The sequence below is a fragment of the Haliotis asinina genome, chromosome 4, assembly GCF_037392515.1.
Source record: "Haliotis asinina isolate JCU_RB_2024 chromosome 4, JCU_Hal_asi_v2, whole genome shotgun sequence".
NCBI lineage: Eukaryota > Metazoa > Mollusca > Gastropoda > Lepetellida > Haliotidae > Haliotis > Haliotis asinina.
Genome location: NC_090283.1, coordinates 7397731 through 7407076, shown reverse-complemented (window position 1 = coordinate 7407076; position 9346 = coordinate 7397731).

Here is a 9346-nt window from a genome sequence, read left to right as displayed (position 1 = left end):
TATTTTATAAACCAAATAAAATTCATTAAACGTATACGTACTACTTCGACATTTGGTGCAAGGATATCAGGGTTGATGTACCATGACTGGATGTAGTCGAAGATGAAGGCACTGCCGCCAAACCCAGCCAAGATCAATCCGGTGGCGAGTCCCTTCTTGTCAGGGATCCACTGATTGGTGAACGGAATATATGACACACGCGACGTGGTTCAACAGACATATCTCCTACAGTTGAAGTAGAATAAATCAAATCTGCAAGTTACATTACATACTATTTAATGATATATTATATACTGAAAGCCATTAAAAACGCAATTTGACATTCATACGTTCTTTACTTACACAAATGTCAACATATATAGATGTACCTGGCAGACATGTTTTAAATAAACATCTGTGGATAACTGAATTGGAAAATGTCCCATCAACAACAACGTCAGTGACGCCACAACTACATCAAACAAAGGAGGGGTAACTTGCTGTCAATATTGTGTGTGTCCACCGTGCACTCCAAGACTCCGGTGGGATTGGAAGACACAGAGTTCTCAGAAACAGCTTTCTGATGGTCTGCCAGTGTTGTTGAAGGGCCAGTGTCAGTTCAGCTCTTGTACTTGGTCATGGCACCACCTCTTCCTAAACGACCATGTTCAAAAATACAGTTTGGCGCAGTCTTTCTTTCCGAAGTCAATAAATCCGTTGACGTCCATCTGCAAAGGGTACGTTAAACCCGCGTTAAGGCATTTTAGCACCGTTTGGGCACTGACATGACGTTGTCTTGTCACAGTTGTCCTTTTCGCAGCATTAGCAGCCGATTTCGGAAGTGTGAGACTCGGATATTGCGGTCCTGTCGAGCTGTCATCAAAGGTGGTGCGGCACTTTGCAGACAAATGCATCACTTCCGGTGGCCCGAAAAAAGTTGACCAGCAGTGGATGGAAGCACATTACAGCGCCTGACAATCATCACATCTGAGGAAACGCTGCTAAACACACCGGGAACCTGATTCTTGTTGTCTTGTGTCAAGCGTTGCGTTTTTCTCAACGTGTCTTGGTGCAGGTAATGCACGAGCACAACGTGTTTCAATAATGTGATTGTGTTTCCGAGAAATATTAAAGATTCAGTTTTAAGCATCGACGATCATTCTTTTATCCCTACATCCTCTGTATCGCAAGGAAAAAGAAACACTTGCGTTTTTAATGGCTTCAGTATATTATATGCTCTAAACTCATTTCCTCTATATTCCTCTACTTCAAAGACGTGGACATTTGATGGGTGGGAACACTAAAGAGCTGTGGGAACTCTGTCATCGTTATCTGTTACCAACTAAGTAGCAGTGTAGGTAGTCATGTTAGAACATAGTATTATGACAGCATTAGACACAGCCGTATCCTTTTCAGGTTAAAGAACAAAGTTTGAGATTGAACGTTGGGTCAGCCTGTGACCAGGAATGCATTACATCGAAGGCTCATTAATACACAGTCGTTTAGGGGCTCTGAGTGGATACTGTGCCTCATCCAGTCTTAACGTGTTATGTGCACTCTGTGATTTATTTGTTGGATGAAGGTTTTGTAACTACATCCTACCATCATCCCAATATCCATCGGAGCAGCATATGCGGTACCAACTCCAAGTCCGAACATCAGACCGAAGGTGATTATGACCCCAGCGAAGGAATGTTGTATGGTAAAGTAGGTCAGGGCAACACCGGAACTGTGAGAAAGTGATTAATGCATAAAACGTCCACACTTGGGAATATCAGTTTTTGATGTAATTATTCCATGGGTCAAGACGGGAAATATCGACACAAAAACACGAGCACATCTAGGACTTTTCTCATCAGCATTACAAGGAAGGATACAATAACAATTTATCGCCCTCAGCTTTAGTTTACCTGCGCTTTGTATTTATCGTTAACATCAGGGCGTCACTAGCTACATGTCACACAGACACGTTAAAGGGACTATAGACATAAGCAACACATGTCTGCAATACGAACGGTAACAAACATTCTAATCTAGACTAAGTATTAGGATGAACAAGTGACCTTAAATAACTGTAATCAATGAAAAGGAGCGTAGACCTTTTCGAAGGATCATCCTGCAGAGGTGTGGTAGTCTTGGTGGTACGGAGAATAACAAGAATAATTAATATAATATTTCAAATGTGGTGGATCACTTGTAATGTAAAATTTATATTGTACCCTGCTTACTCTACAAAAGTGAGGTTCACAATCACAAAAAATTCAAACTGATTCTCCCATATAATAGCAAAACTGCAGCGCCATTATGAAATGGGAAGTTGAGGGTGACCTCCGTCAATAATAATTAGTCCACTGAACTGAACGTTATTTACACTCCGCCGCGGTCTGCGTCATAAGAGGTACAAAATTACATGCAATGTATTGCTTAAATACAGGTGTAAAACATAAAATGGTCATATATACATATCGCTTGACTGCAGGCATGAGCCGTATGTAAATTCATTTAACCAGTTAATAAACAATTTTACACCCGTGGGTTATCGGTTATCTTTTGTGGTGGCTTATAACGAGACATTATTATTTAATTGCAGAATAATTTCCTGATTGTTCCTAGTTTGTTTGAGCGAAACAGCTGGTTCATTTTGTACATATTTGGGTTTCTACAGAAATAGCTGTTAATATATATTTTCAGGTGTGATAGGTTGCAAGAACCACTTCTTTGGTGACACGTCCTGATAACTCGTTATACCTATTTTATTTCAGGCTCTCCTCATCATGAAATGGCACTTTAGTTTTTGAATATATATACTATCCTCGTAAGACAGACTTGCCAAAACATTAGGTGTCCTAGACGTCCACTTAAGCCAGTTCGATCATCTTATTGTCACTATGCCAATTCCATTTTCCTCATTAAGTAGGCCAGGCCCTCCTGTCGTTCGAGCCTCCTAAAATGATCTTAAGTCACTGAGGTAACCCTAGTGCAGGGTGAAAGAATGGGAGTTTAGGTTAATCTTTGTAAAGGTGACATCGTCAAAGTAGCCCCATCTCATTTTACAGACATCTGGTCTTCTCGAAAGAGATGCACGTACACTGGTACTATTAAGCTGGCTAATTCGTTCATTAATACATACTACTGATGACAGATGAGAGTATTTTTCCAACACATTGTTTGATATCGATACCTAGAGTGAGTGAGTCAGTGTAATTTTGCGCCGCTTTTTATAATATTCCAGCAATATTATGGGCCTCACACATTGTACCATTGATGGAAATCGAACTTGGGTCTTCAGCGTGACGAGAGATACGTCAAGATACATCACCGTCTCGTCCTCTGCTAGATCTCAACAGAGACACTGTAGAACAAATACAACCCAACACTGCCACATAACAATGAGGCAATTATTTGTCAGCTAATCCACTAACACAGATTCATGGGCACAATACTACACAAATGCCTATTCTTCATGGTTACTCTCCTCGACGGACACCGCATCTGAGACCTTTTCATAAACATGTTCATCATCGTTATACTCAGTTTGAGCAAACATCTTCGCGGATTTCATTGAATGGGTCATTGGTATCGCCCGATATTTGTTTATCTTCCCTGAGACTTCATCTTGAGCCAGATGCAACATAACCTACAGAAATAGGTTCCCAGGGTCAGGTGGATAAGGAACCTCCCGACTATTGTGGAAATAGCTCCGCGTTCCATGCTGTGCCCAAGAGGTTACCTCTATACTGCCCACAGATGTACACACGTCTGCGTGTTAACAGATTAGTTACATGTCATTACCTCAATGTTCGTTACAGTATCTGCTGATAAGGGTATCGGTGGGCGTTGTATTGAACAAACCTGCATTGTGGTTGAATATTGTGTGGGGCAAGTGATGGGTGCTGATGTGAGCTGTGGATTAGCAAAATACAGCTTGTTCGGTGTTTGATATTTGAGCCATGTGTGGGTGCAAAATACTAGCTTTTTGAAACCGAATCATACCAAAGATCGGAATAATGAAGATAGTTATCTATGAAATGCACTTCGTCTCATGGAGGTGTACCACAGCTTAGTTTACCTAGAAGGCTACGGTGCCATCTGGACTGTACAGAAGTTATGTATGGTTCTGGTGTATTTAAATTGTCTATATGTGCTAAACGTACCACGTTGAGAATACTCTGGCTCATCCACAGTTCCCGTAATCACTCCTGATGTTCTAACATCTGTATATGTTCACATGACGTGCAAGTCAGTTCACTACGAGACGAATGGCAGATGTTGCCCTGCAAAGTGCAACAATTGGTCAATGACATGGGTCAACTACGTCAGCGAACCTGACCACCGGATAATGTTAGTTGTAAAGGATAAAGATGAGGGTTAGGGAAAACCCGAGGGCCGCAGACCCCATGGATTTCCCCACCCGATATAGATGGCAGATGTACGTTTCTCATGTTGAACAGTCATTTGGTGATATGTTATGACGTTGTCGGGTTTAACAGAACCTGAATCGGAATCTCGCAGCTGGAATCTAGGGAGACATATGCTGTATGACGTAGAAAGATGGACATGGCACTAAGTCCTGTTCAGGAAGGCGTCACTACATCACCTTGTCCAAGCTTCACACACGCACACACCTCTGACATGTTGAATACATAGTGTGTGCAATGCATGATTCACGGTGAAAACAAATTACCACCTCGTCACCTAGTCCTTAATGACACGTGGGGTGTGGGAGGACAGCCCAGGGTAATATAATGTATAAAGCGTGACTCAGTTTCAATACATGTGAAACCATCATTTCTACTGACATGTCCATCATTACAAAGAGAAAGTGGTTACAAATATTTTCAAGAAACAGAAGCATAGCACCGACAGGAAATAAGTGAAATTTAGTTGAATATTTGTCCTTCAGCTTTTGCACAAGTGAGTCTTGCAATGTCATTCTGAAAAATAATCTACTTCATTCATGGTTTACTTACAGGCTGCGCTCAGACGATGACTACTGAGCGGTGGCTGACCAGATAATACAGGTATCACAGGTGGGACAGCAGATACTTGTACATTTCGATCACTTGGCGTCTTCAGCGACTGTTGAGCGGTGTCAGGTCATAAATGGAGGGGGTGCAGGTTGGGACAGGACATATTTGCACCTTTCGAATGTCAAATTCAATTCGCTCTGAAGTAAGAGAGACAGGTTATGTTATTTCATGAACGTGTACATTCCATAAATGGCACGAAACATAAATAAGACACATGGTCCTGACGCCTCAGTACCCTTCAGGATCTGAAATCTGTCGTTCCATGACCAATCATGGAAAAAGATGTTTAAGAAACCATCATGTTATGTTGTGTTATCACGCTTCACACCTGGCTGTGCTGAGTTGCACCTGAATGTGTGCTGGTGTTATGCAGCACTGAGGAGATTAAACGATGACATAAATACATTTAGACAGATAGAAATTCACTCACGTTTAAAGGATTTTTAATTTGTCATTTTAGTTATCTTATGTTTGAATTGCATATCCAAGTGAGAAAATGGGAGCAATTCAAATGGTATGCGTGAATCTCCCACTTTTTCCTGGTGACAAACAAGCAACAAGTAGGAAATTAGCAACAGCAATTTCACAACCTGACTCTAACACATACATGCATATGACCACCCGTTTATACCTGCATTTAACTTGTATATCATGACGCTAACTTGTAGTTACCATCGAGTTCGGAAATTCTGGCTATCCTGTAATTCTTCAATAGCGCACTTCCATATCAAAGTTGTTTTAATTTAATATTCCTTACAATCTGTAGCAGCTGAAGGGTGAGTGTAAATCCATGCAGGTAGTAAAGGTACTGTAAGTCCCCATGGCCCCTAGTCTGGTTATCTACCTTCTGTTGTTGGCGATCTATAGCCTGTTTACTATTGCATTGTCCAAATAGTGATGGTATTTTTAACTTTCTACGCTTGTTTGAAATCTAGTTGTGATATCCTACTCTTTTTATTGTCCTTTGCCGACAGGTTTTTATAATACACACACGCGCGCGCGCGCGCGCGCGCACACATCTATCTATCTATCTCTCGCTCTCTCTCTCCTCTCTCTCTCTCTCTCTCTCTCTCTCTCTCTCTCTCTATATATATATATATATATATATATATATATATATATATACCATGTAATGTTCTCGTCATGACTGAAATAATGAATAATGCCGAATGTGACGTCAAGTATTAAATTAACTCACTCACTCAGTCCCTATCAAAGGTCAGCATAGTCTGCTATCACATTTACGCTTGAAATCGGGACATTTCTAGAAGGGACTCGCTTTTAATACAGCTAGGTATTTAGTCAGTTAGAGCGCCACCGGCCATTTATACACATTTGTCAGAAAAAAATGCTCATGCATACAACCTGCTGTTAATGACTTTGGCAAATATCTTTCCTGAATCCTCCATAAAGTGTAATCGGTCTATAATTAGAAGATATATCTAAACTACCGTGTATGAATATGAATAATAACAACTACGGTGACCGGTACTTTCCTAAACATAGTGTTGCATTAACCAAAACCTGTAACATTTGCAAGCACCTGATTGTAGCCTTTAAGAACTCGATGCTTATCAAACAAAACCACGGGGCTTTCCCTGACTGCATTATCTCTACCATCCTCCTGCATGGATTTCCCTAGAAGGTATCCATGATCTTCTGGTAACAAGATCAACATCGATATAATCTACAAACGTTTGAAATCCGCCAACCCGCTCGAAAGCTTTAATCGTGTTAAATTTGGAAGAACGTTTCTGTTTAACGATGGAAGAAAATGATTTTATATCCCTCGTCCATAAACTTTATGTAGAGTTTCATCATGCTCTTGAAACTGACAAGACATTTTCGATGGACATCAAGAAAGGTTAGTAAATGAGCATAGCGTGGTATTTTAAATGTTTTGAAAAAAAATCGATTGTTACTTTCAGACGTCTCTGATTCTTCATTATTCATGATTGGATTTAATATGAAACACTCTTCCAGTCTACAGCTGTGAATTGTTGAGTCACACAAGGGAGCTACCATATATATGGGCATTACGTCACCACGGTACAGGCATGGGCAAAATGCTGCTGCAGATTTTATTGACATTTTCGACATTGTAAATTATGCGTTTCTCGTGTCACAAACGCGTTTGTCGTGTCGTGAATTGGGACATGCATCGATGTATTACGATCCATATGAGGAAACCGGAAACAAATCTTGTTTTCATGACTACTCTTAAATTGTACCTTATACCCATTTGAGATTTATCCTCGAAAAGAAAATCATGCATTCAACTGTTAGTTCATATTTGAGTTTTATTGAACTGCAAGTGTGAAACTTTTTTCAATCTTAAATGTATGTTGTTATTTCAGGAAATTGAAACAGATTTAATAACAATGGGTGATTTTGTGTGCTTCAGCCAGCAAAAGTTTCATTTTCTCGGTGTGGTGATAAAAGTGTGTGTTGAATTTCCTTCCTTGCTCAATACATTGACATGTTCAGACACAAGTACTTTCAAATGTTTTCTCCACATTATAAACCTGAAAGTCACACATTGTTCGGCTACAACAATGTATCATTGTAAAGGAAAAAACAAGTCAATGTAAACTTGACCCCAGTGTTATTTGTTAGACTCCTACACCGAGTGCAACAAACCATAGTGTTATTCGTTTCACTCCTTCACCGAGTCCAACCCTAGTAGAAGGTCGCGTCAGGTAAACTAAGAGCGACCTATGACCGCCCAATCAAATGCGAGACAACCGAATGGATTTATCCAGTCAGACAACGGCTACTCGTTTGGGTTCGGCGTGACTTACAAAATTCCCTGCTCACTGACATTGATCTCTCAACAAACGAAAATCCGCATAAAGCACACATAATTGATCGCAGTATATACGCTTTGAATTCTGCCGACGTGGTTGCCACTAGTTAATATTTCCTTGAATATTGTCAAAACACTATTTTCAGCGACTGTTTACTCATTCATGTAGCGTGTTCCATGTGGATCAGTGGAAGCGATCGTACGGAAAATAGCATTCGCAATCGTTCGGGCACAAACCTTTTCGAAGTAAAAGTTCAAAAAGATATGTGGGAACGTCAACTTGTTCGATTTGGTAAGCTGCCCCCCTACTAGGGTTTGTTAGATTAAGAATAGGAGTGTAACGAATAATACTGGTACTGACACTATGGTTACCTAGACTGAGGAATCAGGTGAATGGCATACCCTTAAATTCACATAATCCAGGATCAGATCATGGCACGTGTGCAGAAACACAACAGCCTTCCCACAAGTTGGGTATGAAAGGCATACGCATCAAATATCCATGCACAGGGCTTGGCATGACCAGCCGATTGGTTGAACCGGGTACTTATGCTGTTTACTGATACTGTTTGCACATGAACCGATATATTGTGAAACAAATTCACAGTGTTGAAAAGAATATTGTCACGAGTGTCATAATTGATGAACCAGAGTGAATTGGCAATTTTTAAACAAAATGTGTAAGTGTAGTACGTTTTTTAGGTGAGCCTAAACTTTTGATGGGCAGTACATATCAAGACCTACACATAAAGTTGCTAAAGTTGCTCTTTTAATGACGAAGAGTATGCCAAAGTGTCTCGTTCTCGAAGGTTTCTGCTGAAGCGGCAACAATGCCTCCGAGTGAATGACATCATTTGGATTTTGTCCTTGCTTGTGACTATCGCTTTGTCGACGCATTTGGGATACTGGAAATAGACTGAATGCACTTGCATTGGTAGGGAGAAAGGGAGCCACCATTTCTGCTTTAGCAATGCTGTTACAACACATGATTCATTTCCGAGAACGAAATATTTTACATCTTATGATAAAGAGGGGGCTTTGAAGAAAGCTATCATTTGTTCCAGGGGGCACTAATTACATCTCCAAGACGACGAGAAAGCTCATATAACTTCTTTGCATGCTATTGTCTTCATACGTAACGCGATAGTAGCACCATATTTTGCGGAGTACTGTACAACTCGTGACCACACATGTATATGGTGTTTCAAGGGAAGTCTGTCGCGCAAATCCTGCATGAGGTATCAGCGAAATAACTTTAAGTTGAAGTCGGAAGATCAATAACACATGTTTTCAATCATTTCGTTGTGTGTCTTGCGTGTGTTCCTGCTGGTTTGTAAAATCCGTGTCATAATCCTGTCCGGATAACTTCACATACCATCAAGGAAGCAAATGTTGGATTGGACGCTCAACACATTATTATGACAACGCACCAAGTATGGTTATATTACATTTAGACATTATGTAAACATCGGTGCCAGGTTCTACCCTCAAGGTTGGGGTCGATACACATAGCCACCAAAGTCTCAACGTG